At 45.9% G+C, this 16,825-nt stretch overlaps 3 pseudogenes; all 3 read left to right on the plus strand.

Annotated features, from left to right (window-relative positions):
- Positions 1-1,121: 1,121 nt before the first annotated feature.
- LOC140844651 (nuclear distribution protein nudE-like 1 pseudogene) lies at positions 1,122-2,091 on the plus strand (annotated as a pseudogene).
- Positions 2,092-5,467: 3,376 nt separating this feature from the next.
- LOC140844652 (nuclear distribution protein nudE-like 1 pseudogene) lies at positions 5,468-6,484 on the plus strand (annotated as a pseudogene).
- A 7,675-nt stretch (positions 6,485-14,159) lies between these two features.
- Positions 14,160-15,176, plus strand: LOC140844653 (nuclear distribution protein nudE-like 1 pseudogene; annotated as a pseudogene).
- Positions 15,177-16,825: the final 1,649 nt, after the last annotated feature.

Below are 16,825 nucleotides of genomic sequence, written 5' to 3' on the forward strand. Positions count from 1 at the left end.
TGCCCTCTCAACAATCCATAGAGAAGGGGTCAGTTCTGTAAGGCTGCTTATCACACCATATTTCCTTTTTCTGTGCCTTGTCTACTTTTTTCTTTTCCTCCATCATCAATTGTCTAGGCTTCCACCACCCAAATAAAGGTGCTTTATCTAAACTTTTTATCTTAAACTCAGGGCCTACTTTCTTAAGAACCTAGGCGAAGACAATTGAAAAGTCCCTTTCCCAATGCCTAAAATTCGTATTCAGAATTTACTACTCATTTTCTCTTCTATGAGATCATATACACTGTTATTTACCTGTTTTTTCCTGTGAAATTTATTGTTTCCACATTGAAAGATTTTTTTGAGGGGAAAGAAATACATTAGGAACTCTTTCAGCTCTAAGGCATTTAAACTTAGCTGTCTTGCCCATCAGTTCATAAAACTGAGCTGGGAATGACCCCAGCCACTTCCAAGTCATCTCTTTATGCCACAGCAAAAAAGAAAAAGAAAAAGAAAAATGGCCAGAACTGTACTTAATTCTAATCAAGTTTATCTACTATATTACCTTACTTAGTTCTGCCCTTTCCCCTCTTTGAGGGTAAGAAAGTTGATGTTCATCATCATTGTATCTCCAGCTATAAAAACATGTTCCACATAATAAGACCCAAAGAGATTCATCTTACGTGAACAAGAACAGCTAAACACTGACACTTGAAGGAACTGGAAAGCCGACTTTTAACCACGGTGGTGCCTCTTTCCCGAGTGGCAAAGTGTGCAGGGAAAACTTCGATGGCCAAAAGCGCATATTGCGGAGCTTGGGAGCGCCTGTGCACAAGGCCACTGTCAGTCTGACCTTAACGCGGTGGGCCTGACCCCGCCCCCGGCGACGCCCTCCTCATGACAGCCCCGCGCTGGCATGCTCTGAACCACGCCCTCTATGTCACAGAATGTCTCCCGGGCAACCCCTGATGCGCTGGGGAGGAGCTGGACACTGAGGTGCGTGGAGTGGAGCTCAGAGCTTGGAACTGCGGAGTGGAGCAGTGGCTGAGCTGCTGGGCGGCCCTGGCTGGGCCAGAAGAGCGGAGACGTCTGCCGAGAGGCGCTGAACGTGCCCTTTTGACAGGCTGGAGACTTTCTTGACTATGGATGTTGAAGATAAACCATATTTTTCTAGTTTAGAGGAGGAAACTGCTTTCTGGAAAGAACTTTCCTTCAAGTATAAACAAAGCTTCCAGGAAACTCAGGATGAGCTACTTGAATTCCAGGAAAGAAGCAGGGAATTAGAAGCAGAGTTGGAGGCACAGTTAGTACTGGCTGAACAAAGTAAGAGAGACTTGCAAGCTGACAACCAAAGACTGAAATACGAAGTGGAGGCATTAAAAGAGAAGCCAGAACATGAGCATGCACAAAGTTACAAGCAGGTCACAGTAGTAGAGGATGATTTAAATCAGACTCGGGTGGTTAAGGAGCAGTTGCAGAAGTACGTGAGAGAGCTGGAGCAAGCCAAGGATGACCTGGAGCGCGCACAAAGGGCAGCAGTAGTTTCCCTGGAAGAGTCTGAGCAAAGGCTAGATGAGGCCCTCGAAAGAAATGCATACTTAGAGAGTGAACTTGATGAAAAGGAATCTTCGTTGGTCTCTGTGCAGAGGTTAAAGGATGAAGTAAGAGAGTTAAAACAAGAACTAGCAGCTCGCGAAAGACAAGAAGTAACCAGAAAGCAAACTCTAGACTCTGAAAAGAGGGATTCTGCTGTGCAAGTGTCACTTTCTTTGCCAGCCACTCCTGTTGCCAAAGGAATGGAAAACAGTTTTCCTTCACCAAAAGCTATACCAAACCATTTTGGTATGAGCCCACTAACTCCTCCTGCCAGTACATCGGCACTAAACACGGGGAAGGATCTCTTATGGAAGGTAGTAGGAGCATTCGTATCAAAATTAACAGCTTGCAGGAATTTTGCAGAGTTCCAAGCATCACAAAAATCCTGTATTCCAGGGAATGATAACTGGGTTGATAATCGGCTACGGGAAAAAGCTCTGTCAATCAGGGCATTCGCCTTTGTTTAATAAAGGGGCAGTGAACTATTGTGACCAGCTGCTCCTCCTCCTCCTGGACTGGGCCCCTTGCACCCGTTGTTGGCCCCCAATGTGTTGCCTCTCAGTCTGTGTGAACACCCCTGCCTCCAGGTGGGTGCTCCTGCCCTCTCAACAATCCATAGAGAAGGGGTCAGTTCTGTAAGGCTGCTTATCACACCATATTTCCTTTTTCTGTGCCTTGTCTACTTTTTTCTTTTCCTCCATCATCAATTGTCTAGGCTTCCACCACCCAAATAAAGGTGCTTTATCTAAACTTTTTATCTTAAACTCAGGGCCTACTTTCTTAAGAACCTAGGCGAAGACAATTGAAAAGTCCCTTTCCCAATGCCTAAAATTCGTATTCAGAATTTACTACTCATTTTCTCTTCTATGAGATCATATACACTGTTATTTACCTGTTTTTTCCTGTGAAATTTATTGTTTCCACATTGAAAGATTTTTTTGAGGGGAAAGAAATACATTAGGAACTCTTTCAGCTCTAAGGCATTTAAACTTAGCTGTCTTGCCCATCAGTTCATAAAACTGAGCTGGGAATGACCCCAGCCACTTCCAAGTCATCTCTTTATGCCACAGCAAAAAAGAAAAAGAAAAAGAAAAATGGCCAGAACTGTACTTAATTCTAATCAAGTTTATCTACTATATTACCTTACTTAGTTCTGCCCTTTCCCCTCTTTGAGGGTAAGAAAGTTGATGTTCATCATCATTGTATCTCCAGCTATAAAAACATGTTCCACATAATAAGACCCAAAGAGATTCATCTTACGTGAACAAGAACAGCTAAACACTGACACTTGAAGGAACTGGAAAGCCGACTTTTAACCACGGTGGTGCCTCTTTCCCGAGTGGCAAAGTGTGCAGGGAAAACTTCGATGGCCAAAAGCGCATATTGCGGAGCTTGGGAGCGCCTGTGCACAAGGCCACTGTCAGTCTGACCTTAACGCGGTGGGCCTGACCCCGCCCCCGGCGACGCCCTCCTCATGACAGCCCCGCGCTGGCATGCTCTGAACCACGCCCTCTATGTCACAGAATGTCTCCCGGGCAACCCCTGATGCGCTGGGGAGGAGCTGGACACTGAGGTGCGTGGAGTGGAGCTCAGAGCTTGGAACTGCGGAGTGGAGCAGTGGCTGAGCTGCTGGGCGGCCCTGGCTGGGCCAGAAGAGCGGAGACGTCTGCCGAGAGGCGCTGAACGTGCCCTTTTGACAGGCTGGAGACTTTCTTGACTATGGATGTTGAAGATAAACCATATTTTTCTAGTTTAGAGGAGGAAACTGCTTTCTGGAAAGAACTTTCCGTCAAGTATAAACAAAGCTTCCAGGAAACTCAGGATGAGCCACTTGAATTCCAGGAAAGAAGCAGGGAATTAGAAGCAGAGTTGGAGGCACAGTTAGTACTGGCCGAACAAAGTAAGAGAGACTTGCAAGCTGACAACCAAAGACTGAAATACGAAGTGGAGGCATTAAAAGAGAAGCCAGAACATGAGCATGCACAAAGTTACAAGCAGGTCACAGTAGTAGAGGATGATTTAAATCAGACTCGGGTGGTTAAGGAGCAGTTGCAGAAGTACGTGAGAGAGCTGGAGCAAGCCAAGGATGACCTGGAGCGCGCACAAAGGGCAGCAGTAGTTTCCCTGGAAGAGTCTGAGCAAAGGCTAGATGAGGCCCTCGAAAGAAATGCATACTTAGAGAGTGAACTTGATGAAAAGGAATCTTCGTTGGTCTCTGTGCAGAGGTTAAAGGATGAAGTAAGAGAGTTAAAACAAGAACTAGCAGCTCGCGAAAGACAAGAAGTAACCAGAAAGCAAACTCTAGACTCTGAAAAGAGGGATTCTGCTGTGCAAGTGTCACTTTCTTTGCCAGCCACTCCTGTTGCCAAAGGAATGGAAAACAGTTTTCCTTCACCAAAAGCTATACCAAACCATTTTGGTATGAGCCCACTAACTCCTCCTGCCAGTACATCGGCACTAAACACGGGGAAGGATCTCTTATGGAAGGTAGTAGGAGCATTCGTATCAAAATTAACAGCTTGCAGGAATTTTGCAGAGTTCCAAGCATCACAAAAATCCTGTATTCCAGGGAATGATAACTGGGTTGATAATCGGCTACGGGAAAAAGCTCTGTCAATCAGGGCATTCGCCTTTGTTTAATAAAGGGGCAGTGAACTATTTTGACCAGCTGCTCCTCCTCCTCCTGGACTGGGCCCCTTGCACCCGTTGTTGGCCCCCAATGTGTTGCCTCTCAGTCTGTGTGAACACCCCTGCCTCCAGGTGGGTGCTCCTGCCCTCTCAACAATCCATAGAGAAGGGGTCAGTTCTGTAAGGCTGCTTATCACACCATATTTCCTTTTTCTGTGCCTTGTCTACATTTTTCTTTTCCTCCATCATCAATTGTCTAGGCTTCCACCACCCAAATAAAGGTGCTTTATCTAAACTTTTTATCTTAAACTCAGGGCCTACTTTCTTAAGAACCTAGGCGAAGACAATTGAAAAGTCCCTTTCCCAATGCCTAAAATTCGTATTCAGAATTTACTACTCATTTTCTCTTCTATGAGATCATATACACTGTTATTTACCTGTTTTTTCCTGTGAAATTTATTGTTTCCACATTGAAAGATTTTTTTGAGGGGAAAGAAATACATTAGGAACTCTTTCAGCTCTAAGGCATTTAAACTTAGCTGTCTTGCCCATCAGTTCATAAAACTGAGCTGGGAATGACCCCAGCCACTTCCAAGTCATCTCTTTATGCCACAGCAAAAAAGAAAAAGAAAAAGAAAAATGGCCAGAACTGTACTTAATTCTAATCAAGTTTATCTACTATATTACCTTACTTAGTTCTGCCCTTTCCCCTCTTTGAGGGTAAGAAAGTTGATGTTCATCATCATTGTATCTCCAGCTATAAAAACATGTTCCACATAATAAGACCCAAAGAGATTCATCTTACGTGAACAAGAACAGCTAAACACTGACACTTGAAGGAACTGGAAAGCCGACTTTTAACCACGGTGGTGCCTCTTTCCCGAGTGGCAAAGTGTGCAGGGAAAACTTCGATGGCCAAAAGCGCATATTGCGGAGCTTGGGAGCGCCTGTGCACAAGGCCACTGTCAGTCTGACCTTAACGCGGTGGGCCTGACCCCGCCCCCGGCGACGCCCTCCTCATGACAGCCCCGCGCTGGCATGCTCTGAACCACGCCCTCTATGTCACAGAATGTCTCCCGGGCAACCCCTGATGCGCTGGGGAGGAGCTGGACACTGAGGTGCGTGGAGTGGAGCTCAGAGCTTGGAACTGCGGAGTGGAGCAGTGGCTGAGCTGCTGGGCGGCCCTGGCTGGGCCAGAAGAGCGGAGACGTCTGCCGAGAGGCGCTGAACGTGCCCTTTTGACAGGCTGGAGACTTTCTTGACTATGGATGTTGAAGATAAACCATATTTTTCTAGTTTAGAGGAGGAAACTGCTTTCTGGAAAGAACTTTCCTTCAAGTATAAACAAAGCTTCCAGGAAACTCAGGATGAGCTACTTGAATTCCAGGAAAGAAGCAGGGAATTAGAAGCAGAGTTGGAGGCACAGTTAGTACTGGCTGAACAAAGTAAGAGAGACTTGCAAGCTGACAACCAAAGACTGAAATACGAAGTGGAGGCATTAAAAGAGAAGCCAGAACATGAGCATGCACAAAGTTACAAGCAGGTCACAGTAGTAGAGGATGATTTAAATCAGACTCGGGTGGTTAAGGAGCAGTTGCAGAAGTACGTGAGAGAGCTGGAGCAAGCCAAGGATGACCTGGAGCGCGCACAAAGGGCAGCAGTAGTTTCCCTGGAAGAGTCTGAGCAAAGGCTAGATGAGGCCCTCGAAAGAAATGCATACTTAGAGAGTGAACTTGATGAAAAGGAATCTTCGTTGGTCTCTGTGCAGAGGTTAAAGGATGAAGTAAGAGAGTTAAAACAAGAACTAGCAGCTCGCGAAAGACAAGAAGTAACCAGAAAGCAAACTCTAGACTCTGAAAAGAGGGATTCTGCTGTGCAAGTGTCACTTTCTTTGCCAGCCACTCCTGTTGCCAAAGGAATGGAAAACAGTTTTCCTTCACCAAAAGCTATACCAAACCATTTTGGTATGAGCCCACTAACTCCTCCTGCCAGTACATCGGCACTAAACACGGGGAAGGATCTCTTATGGAAGGTAGTAGGAGCATTCGTATCAAAATTAACAGCTTGCAGGAATTTTGCAGAGTTCCAAGCATCACAAAAATCCTGTATTCCAGGGAATGATAACTGGGTTGATAATCGGCTACGGGAAAAAGCTCTGTCAATCAGGGCATTCGCCTTTGTTTAATAAAGGGGCAGTGAACTATTTTGACCAGCTGCTCCTCCTCCTCCTGGACTGGGCCCCTTGCACCCGTTGTTGGCCCCCAATGTGTTGCCTCTCAGTCTGTGTGAACACCCCTGCCTCCAGGTGGGTGCTCCTGCCCTCTCAACAATCCATAGAGAAGGGGTCAGTTCTGTAAGGCTGCTTATCACACCATATTTCCTTTTTCTGTGCCTTGTTTACATTTTTCTTTTCCTCCATCATCAATTGTCTAGGCTTCCACCACCCAAATAAAGGTGCTTTATCTAAACTTTTTATCTTAAACTCAGGGCCTACTTTCTTAAGAACCTAGGCGAAGACAATTGAAAAGTCCCTTTCCCAATGCCTAAAATTCGTATTCAGAATTTACTACTCATTTTCTCTTCTATGAGATCATATACACTGTTATTTACCTGTTTTTTCCTGTGAAATTTATTGTTTCCACATTGAAAGATTTTTTTGAGGGGAAAGAAATACATTAGGAACTCTTTCAGCTCTAAGGCATTTAAACTTAGCTGTCTTGCCCATCAGTTCATAAAACTGAGCTGGGAATGACCCCAGCCACTTCCAAGTCATCTCTTTATGCCACAGCAAAAAAGAAAAAGAAAAAGAAAAATGGCCAGAACTGTACTTAATTCTAATCAAGTTTATCTACTATATTACCTTACTTAGTTCTGCCCTTTCCCCTCTTTGAGGGTAAGAAAGTTGATGTTCATCATCATTGTATCTCCAGCTATAAAAACATGTTCCACATAATAAGACCCAAAGAGATTCATCTTACGTGAACAAGAACAGCTAAACACTGACACTTGAAGGAACTGGAAAGCCGACTTTTAACCACGGTGGTGCCTCTTTCCCGAGTGGCAAAGTGTGCAGGGAAAACTTCGATGTCCAAAAGCGCATATTGCGGAGCTTGGGAGCGCCTGTGCACAAGGCCACTGTCAGTCTGACCTTAACGCGGTGGGCCTGACCCCGCCCCCGGCGACGCCCTCCTCATGACAGCCCCGCGCTGGCATGCTCTGAACCACGCCCTCTATGTCACAGAATGTCTCCCGGGCAACCCCTGATGCGCTGGGGAGGAGCTGGACACTGAGGTGCGTGGAGTGGAGCTCAGAGCTTGGAACTGCGGAGTGGAGCAGTGGCTGAGCTGCTGGGCGGCCCTGGCTGGGCCAGAAGAGCGGAGACGTCTGCCGAGAGGCGCTGAACGTGCCCTTTTGACAGGCTGGAGACTTTCTTGACTATGGATGTTGAAGATAAACCATATTTTTCTAGTTTAGAGGAGGAAACTGCTTTCTGGAAAGAACTTTCCGTCAAGTATAAACAAAGCTTCCAGGAAACTCAGGATGAGCCACTTGAATTCCAGGAAAGAAGCAGGGAATTAGAAGCAGAGTTGGAGGCACAGTTAGTACTGGCTGAACAAAGTAAGAGAGACTTGCAAGCTGACAACCAAAGACTGAAATACGAAGTGGAGGCATTAAAAGAGAAGCCAGAACATGAGCATGCACAAAGTTACAAGCAGGTCACAGTAGTAGAGGATGATTTAAATCAGACTCGGGTGGTTAAGGAGCAGTTGCAGAAGTACGTGAGAGAGCTGGAGCAAGCCAAGGATGACCTGGAGCGCGCACAAAGGGCAGCAGTAGTTTCCCTGGAAGAGTCTGAGCAAAGGCTAGATGAGGCCCTCGAAAGAAATGCATACTTAGAGAGTGAACTTGATGAAAAGGAATCTTCGTTGGTCTCTGTGCAGAGGTTAAAGGATGAAGTAAGAGAGTTAAAACAAGAACTAGCAGCTCGCGAAAGACAAGAAGTAACCAGAAAGCAAACTCTAGACTCTGAAAAGAGGGATTCTGCTGTGCAAGTGTCACTTTCTTTGCCAGCCACTCCTGTTGCCAAAGGAATGGAAAACAGTTTTCCTTCACCAAAAGCTATACCAAACCATTTTGGTATGAGCCCACTAACTCCTCCTGCCAGTACATCGGCACTAAACACGGGGAAGGATCTCTTATGGAAGGTAGTAGGAGCATTCGTATCAAAATTAACAGCTTGCAGGAATTTTGCAGAGTTCCAAGCATCACAAAAATCCTGTATTCCAGGGAATGATAACTGGGTTGATAATCGGCTACGGGAAAAAGCTCTGTCAATCAGGGCATTCGCCTTTGTTTAATAAAGGGGCAGTGAACTATTGTGACCAGCTGCTCCTCCTCCTCCTGGACTGGGCCCCTTGCACCCGTTGTTGGCCCCCAATGTGTTGCCTCTCAGTCTGTGTGAACACCCCTGCCTCCAGGTGGGTGCTCCTGCCCTCTCAACAATCCATAGAGAAGGGGTCAGTTCTGTAAGGCTGCTTATCACACCATATTTCCTTTTTCTGTGCCTTGTTTACATTTTTCTTTTCCTCCATCATCAATTGTCTAGGCTTCCACCACCCAAATAAAGGTGCTTTATCTAAACTTTTTATCTTAAACTCAGGGCCTACTTTCTTAAGAACCTAGGCGAAGACAATTGAAAAGTCCCTTTCCCAATGCCTAAAATTCGTATTCAGAATTTACTACTCATTTTCTCTTCTATGAGATCATATACACTGTTATTTACCTGTTTTTTCCTGTGAAATTTATTGTTTCCACATTGAAAGATTTTTTTGAGGGGAAAGAAATACATTAGGAACTCTTTCAGCTCTAAGGCATTTAAACTTAGCTGTCTTGCCCATCAGTTCATAAAACTGAGCTGGGAATGACCCCAGCCACTTCCAAGTCATCTCTTTATGCCACAGCAAAAAAGAAAAAGAAAAAGAAAAATGGCCAGAACTGTACTTAATTCTAATCAAGTTTATCTACTATATTACCTTACTTAGTTCTGCCCTTTCCCCTCTTTGAGGGTAAGAAAGTTGATGTTCATCATCATTGTATCTCCAGCTATAAAAACATGTTCCACATAATAAGACCCAAAGAGATTCATCTTACGTGAACAAGAACAGCTAAACACTGACACTTGAAGGAACTGGAAAGCCGACTTTTAACCACGGTGGTGCCTCTTTCCCGAGTGGCAAAGTGTGCAGGGAAAACTTCGATGTCCAAAAGCGCATATTGCGGAGCTTGGGAGCGCCTGTGCACAAGGCCACTGTCAGTCTGACCTTAACGCGGTGGGCCTGACCCCGCCCCCGGCGACGCCCTCCTCATGACAGCCCCGCGCTGGCATGCTCTGAACCACGCCCTCTATGTCACAGAATGTCTCCCGGGCAACCCCTGATGCGCTGGGGAGGAGCTGGACACTGAGGTGCGTGGAGTGGAGCTCAGAGCTTGGAACTGCGGAGTGGAGCAGTGGCTGAGCTGCTGGGCGGCCCTGGCTGGGCCAGAAGAGCGGAGACGTCTGCCGAGAGGCGCTGAACGTGCCCTTTTGACAGGCTGGAGACTTTCTTGACTATGGATGTTGAAGATAAACCATATTTTTCTAGTTTAGAGGAGGAAACTGCTTTCTGGAAAGAACTTTCCTTCAAGTATAAACAAAGCTTCCAGGAAACTCAGGATGAGCCACTTGAATTCCAGGAAAGAAGCAGGGAATTAGAAGCAGAGTTGGAGGCACAGTTAGTACTGGCTGAACAAAGTAAGAGAGACTTGCAAGCTGACAACCAAAGACTGAAATACGAAGTGGAGGCATTAAAAGAGAAGCCAGAACATGAGCATGCACAAAGTTACAAGCAGGTCACAGTAGTAGAGGATGATTTAAATCAGACTCGGGTGGTTAAGGAGCAGTTGCAGAAGTACGTGAGAGAGCTGGAGCAAGCCAAGGATGACCTGGAGCGCGCACAAAGGGCAGCAGTAGTTTCCCTGGAAGAGTCTGAGCAAAGGCTAGATGAGGCCCTCGAAAGAAATGCATACTTAGAGAGTGAACTTGATGAAAAGGAATCTTCGTTGGTCTCTGTGCAGAGGTTAAAGGATGAAGTAAGAGAGTTAAAACAAGAACTAGCAGCTCGCGAAAGACAAGAAGTAACCAGAAAGCAAACTCTAGACTCTGAAAAGAGGGATTCTGCTGTGCAAGTGTCACTTTCTTTGCCAGCCACTCCTGTTGCCAAAGGAATGGAAAACAGTTTTCCTTCACCAAAAGCTATACCAAACCATTTTGGTATGAGCCCACTAACTCCTCCTGCCAGTACATCGGCACTAAACATGGGGAAGGATCTCTTATGGAAGGTAGTAGGAGCATTCGTATCAAAATTAACAGCTTGCAGGAATTTTGCAGAGTTCCAAGCATCACAAAAATCCTGTATTCCAGGGAATGATAACTGGGTTGATAATCGGCTACGGGAAAAAGCTCTGTCAATCAGGGCATTCGCCTTTGTTTAATAAAGGGGCAGTGAACTATTGTGACCAGCTGCTCCTCCTCCTCCTGGACTGGGCCCCTTGCACCCGTTGTTGGCCCCCAATGTGTTGCCTCTCAGTCTGTGTGAACACCCCTGCCTCCAGGTGGGTGCTCCTGCCCTCTCAACAATCCATAGAGAAGGGGTCAGTTCTGTAAGGCTGCTTATCACACCATATTTCCTTTTTCTGTGCCTTGTCTACTTTTTTCTTTTCCTCCATCATCAATTGTCTAGGCTTCCACCACCCAAATAAAGGTGCTTTATCTAAACTTTTTATCTTAAACTCAGGGCCTACTTTCTTAAGAACCTAGGCGAAGACAATTGAAAAGTCCCTTTCCCAATGCCTAAAATTCGTATTCAGAATTTACTACTCATTTTCTCTTCTATGAGATCATATACACTGTTATTTACCTGTTTTTTCCTGTGAAATTTATTGTTTCCACATTGAAAGATTTTTTTGAGGGGAAAGAAATACATTAGGAACTCTTTCAGCTCTAAGGCATTTAAACTTAGCTGTCTTGCCCATCAGTTCATAAAACTGAGCTGGGAATGACCCCAGCCACTTCCAAGTCATCTCTTTATGCCACAGCAAAAAAGAAAAAGAAAAAGAAAAATGGCCAGAACTGTACTTAATTCTAATCAAGTTTATCTACTATATTACCTTACTTAGTTCTGCCCTTTCCCCTCTTTGAGGGTAAGAAAGTTGATGTTCATCATCATTGTATCTCCAGCTATAAAAACATGTTCCACATAATAAGACCCAAAGAGATTCATCTTACGTGAACAAGAACAGCTAAACACTGACACTTGAAGGAACTGGAAAGCCGACTTTTAACCACGGTGGTGCCTCTTTCCCGAGTGGCAAAGTGTGCAGGGAAAACTTCGATGTCCAAAAGCGCATATTGCGGAGCTTGGGAGCGCCTGTGCACAAGGCCACTGTCAGTCTGACCTTAACGCGGTGGGCCTGACCCCGCCCCCGGCGACGCCCTCCTCATGACAGCCCCGCGCTGGCATGCTCTGAACCACGCCCTCTATGTCACAGAATGTCTCCCGGGCAACCCCTGATGCGCTGGGGAGGAGCTGGACACTGAGGTGCGTGGAGTGGAGCTCAGAGCTTGGAACTGCGGAGTGGAGCAGTGGCTGAGCTGCTGGGCGGCCCTGGCTGGGCCAGAAGAGCGGAGACGTCTGCCGAGAGGCGCTGAACGTGCCCTTTTGACAGGCTGGAGACTTTCTTGACTATGGATGTTGAAGATAAACCATATTTTTCTAGTTTAGAGGAGGAAACTGCTTTCTGGAAAGAACTTTCCTTCAAGTATAAACAAAGCTTCCAGGAAACTCAGGATGAGCCACTTGAATTCCAGGAAAGAAGCAGGGAATTAGAAGCAGAGTTGGAGGCACAGTTAGTACTGGCTGAACAAAGTAAGAGAGACTTGCAAGCTGACAACCAAAGACTGAAATACGAAGTGGAGGCATTAAAAGAGAAGCCAGAACATGAGCATGCACAAAGTTACAAGCAGGTCACAGTAGTAGAGGATGATTTAAATCAGACTCGGGTGGTTAAGGAGCAGTTGCAGAAGTACGTGAGAGAGCTGGAGCAAGCCAAGGATGACCTGGAGCGCGCACAAAGGGCAGCAGTAGTTTCCCTGGAAGAGTCTGAGCAAAGGCTAGATGAGGCCCTCGAAAGAAATGCATACTTAGAGAGTGAACTTGATGAAAAGGAATCTTCGTTGGTCTCTGTGCAGAGGTTAAAGGATGAAGTAAGAGAGTTAAAACAAGAACTAGCAGCTCGCGAAAGACAAGAAGTAACCAGAAAGCAAACTCTAGACTCTGAAAAGAGGGATTCTGCTGTGCAAGTGTCACTTTCTTTGCCAGCCACTCCTGTTGCCAAAGGAATGGAAAACAGTTTTCCTTCACCAAAAGCTATACCAAACCATTTTGGTATGAGCCCACTAACTCCTCCTGCCAGTACATCGGCACTAAACATGGGGAAGGATCTCTTATGGAAGGTAGTAGGAGCATTCGTATCAAAATTAACAGCTTGCAGGAATTTTGCAGAGTTCCAAGCATCACAAAAATCCTGTATTCCAGGGAATGATAACTGGGTTGATAATCGGCTACGGGAAAAAGCTCTGTCAATCAGGGCATTCGCCTTTGTTTAATAAAGGGGCAGTGAACTATTGTGACCAGCTGCTCCTCCTCCTCCTGGACTGGGCCCCTTGCACCCGTTGTTGGCCCCCAATGTGTTGCCTCTCAGTCTGTGTGAACACCCCTGCCTCCAGGTGGGTGCTCCTGCCCTCTCAACAATCCATAGAGAAGGGGTCAGTTCTGTAAGGCTGCTTATCACACCATATTTCCTTTTTCTGTGCCTTGTCTACATTTTTCTTTTCCTCCATCATCAATTGTCTAGGCTTCCACCACCCAAATAAAGGTGCTTTATCTAAACTTTTTATCTTAAACTCAGGGCCTACTTTCTTAAGAACCTAGGCGAAGACAATTGAAAAGTCCCTTTCCCAATGCCTAAAATTCGTATTCAGAATTTACTACTCATTTTCTCTTCTATGAGATCATATACACTGTTATTTACCTGTTTTTTCCTGTGAAATTTATTGTTTCCACATTGAAAGATTTTTTTGAGGGGAAAGAAATACATTAGGAACTCTTTCAGCTCTAAGGCATTTAAACTTAGCTGTCTTGCCCATCAGTTCATAAAACTGAGCTGGGAATGACCCCAGCCACTTCCAAGTCATCTCTTTATGCCACAGCAAAAAAGAAAAAGAAAAAGAAAAATGGCCAGAACTGTACTTAATTCTAATCAAGTTTATCTACTATATTACCTTACTTAGTTCTGCCCTTTCCCCTCTTTGAGGGTAAGAAAGTTGATGTTCATCATCATTGTATCTCCAGCTATAAAAACATGTTCCACATAATAAGACCCAAAGAGATTCATCTTACGTGAACAAGAACAGCTAAACACTGACACTTGAAGGAACTGGAAAGCCGACTTTTAACCACGGTGGTGCCTCTTTCCCGAGTGGCAAAGTGTGCAGGGAAAACTTCGATGGCCAAAAGCGCATATTGCGGAGCTTGGGAGCGCCTGTGCACAAGGCCACTGTCAGTCTGACCTTAACGCGGTGGGCCTGACCCCGCCCCCGGCGACGCCCTCCTCATGACAGCCCCGCGCTGGCATGCTCTGAACCACGCCCTCTATGTCACAGAATGTCTCCCGGGCAACCCCTGATGCGCTGGGGAGGAGCTGGACACTGAGGTGCGTGGAGTGGAGCTCAGAGCTTGGAACTGCGGAGTGGAGCAGTGGCTGAGCTGCTGGGCGGCCCTGGCTGGGCCAGAAGAGCGGAGACGTCTGCCGAGAGGCGCTGAACGTGCCCTTTTGACAGGCTGGAGACTTTCTTGACTATGGATGTTGAAGATAAACCATATTTTTCTAGTTTAGAGGAGGAAACTGCTTTCTGGAAAGAACTTTCCTTCAAGTATAAACAAAGCTTCCAGGAAACTCAGGATGAGCTACTTGAATTCCAGGAAAGAAGCAGGGAATTAGAAGCAGAGTTGGAGGCACAGTTAGTACTGGCTGAACAAAGTAAGAGAGACTTGCAAGCTGACAACCAAAGACTGAAATACGAAGTGGAGGCATTAAAAGAGAAGCCAGAACATGAGCATGCACAAAGTTACAAGCAGGTCACAGTAGTAGAGGATGATTTAAATCAGACTCGGGTGGTTAAGGAGCAGTTGCAGAAGTACGTGAGAGAGCTGGAGCAAGCCAAGGATGACCTGGAGCGCGCACAAAGGGCAGCAGTAGTTTCCCTGGAAGAGTCTGAGCAAAGGCTAGATGAGGCCCTCGAAAGAAATGCATACTTAGAGAGTGAACTTGATGAAAAGGAATCTTCGTTGGTCTCTGTGCAGAGGTTAAAGGATGAAGTAAGAGAGTTAAAACAAGAACTAGCAGCTCGCGAAAGACAAGAAGTAACCAGAAAGCAAACTCTAGACTCTGAAAAGAGGGATTCTGCTGTGCAAGTGTCACTTTCTTTGCCAGCCACTCCTGTTGCCAAAGGAATGGAAAACAGTTTTCCTTCACCAAAAGCTATACCAAACCATTTTGGTATGAGCCCACTAACTCCTCCTGCCAGTACATCGGCACTAAACACGGGGAAGGATCTCTTATGGAAGGTAGTAGGAGCATTCGTATCAAAATTAACAGCTTGCAGGAATTTTGCAGAGTTCCAAGCATCACAAAAATCCTGTATTCCAGGGAATGATAACTGGGTTGATAATCGGCTACGGGAAAAAGCTCTGTCAATCAGGGCATTCGCCTTTGTTTAATAAAGGGGCAGTGAACTATTTTGACCAGCTGCTCCTCCTCCTCCTGGACTGGGCCCCTTGCACCCGTTGTTGGCCCCCAATGTGTTGCCTCTCAGTCTGTGTGAACACCCCTGCCTCCAGGTGGGTGCTCCTGCCCTCTCAACAATCCATAGAGAAGGGGTCAGTTCTGTAAGGCTGCTTATCACACCATATTTCCTTTTTCTGTGCCTTGTTTACATTTTTCTTTTCCTCCATCATCAATTGTCTAGGCTTCCACCACCCAAATAAAGGTGCTTTATCTAAACTTTTTATCTTAAACTCAGGGCCTACTTTCTTAAGAACCTAGGCGAAGACAATTGAAAAGTCCCTTTCCCAATGCCTAAAATTCGTATTCAGAATTTACTACTCATTTTCTCTTCTATGAGATCATATACACTGTTATTTACCTGTTTTTTCCTGTGAAATTTATTGTTTCCACATTGAAAGATTTTTTTGAGGGGAAAGAAATACATTAGGAACTCTTTCAGCTCTAAGGCATTTAAACTTAGCTGTCTTGCCCATCAGTTCATAAAACTGAGCTGGGAATGACCCCAGCCACTTCCAAGTCATCTCTTTATGCCACAGCAAAAAAGAAAAAGAAAAAGAAAAATGGCCAGAACTGTACTTAATTCTAATCAAGTTTATCTACTATATTACCTTACTTAGTTCTGCCCTTTCCCCTCTTTGAGGGTAAGAAAGTTGATGTTCATCATCATTGTATCTCCAGCTATAAAAACATGTTCCACATAATAAGACCCAAAGAGATTCATCTTACGTGAACAAGAACAGCTAAACACTGACACTTGAAGGAACTGGAAAGCCGACTTTTAACCACGGTGGTGCCTCTTTCCCGAGTGGCAAAGTGTGCAGGGAAAACTTCGATGTCCAAAAGCGCATATTGCGGAGCTTGGGAGCGCCTGTGCACAAGGCCACTGTCAGTCTGACCTTAACGCGGTGGGCCTGACCCCGCCCCCGGCGACGCCCTCCTCATGACAGCCCCGCGCTGGCATGCTCTGAACCACGCCCTCTATGTCACAGAATGTCTCCCGGGCAACCCCTGATGCGCTGGGGAGGAGCTGGACACTGAGGTGCGTGGAGTGGAGCTCAGAGCTTGGAACTGCGGAGTGGAGCAGTGGCTGAGCTGCTGGGCGGCCCTGGCTGGGCCAGAAGAGCGGAGACGTCTGCCGAGAGGCGCTGAACGTGCCCTTTTGACAGGCTGGAGACTTTCTTGACTATGGATGTTGAAGATAAACCATATTTTTCTAGTTTAGAGGAGGAAACTGCTTTCTGGAAAGAACTTTCCGTCAAGTATAAACAAAGCTTCCAGGAAACTCAGGATGAGCCACTTGAATTCCAGGAAAGAAGCAGGGAATTAGAAGCAGAGTTGGAGGCACAGTTAGTACTGGCTGAACAAAGTAAGAGAGACTTGCAAGCTGACAACCAAAGACTGAAATACGAAGTGGAGGCATTAAAAGAGAAGCCAGAACATGAGCATGCACAAAGTTACAAGCAGGTCACAGTAGTAGAGGATGATTTAAATCAGACTCGGGTGGTTAAGGAGCAGTTGCAGAAGTACGTGAGAGAGCTGGAGCAAGCCAAGGATGACCTGGAGCGTGCACAAAGGGCAGCAGTAGTTTCCCTGGAAGAGTCTGAGCAAAGGCTAGATGAGGCCCTCGAAAGAAATGCATACTTAGAGAGTGAACTTGATGAAAAGGAATCTTCGTTGG

This window comes from Manis javanica, chromosome 11 (assembly GCF_040802235.1).
Source record: "Manis javanica isolate MJ-LG chromosome 11, MJ_LKY, whole genome shotgun sequence".
Classification (NCBI taxonomy): domain Eukaryota; kingdom Metazoa; phylum Chordata; class Mammalia; order Pholidota; family Manidae; genus Manis; species Manis javanica.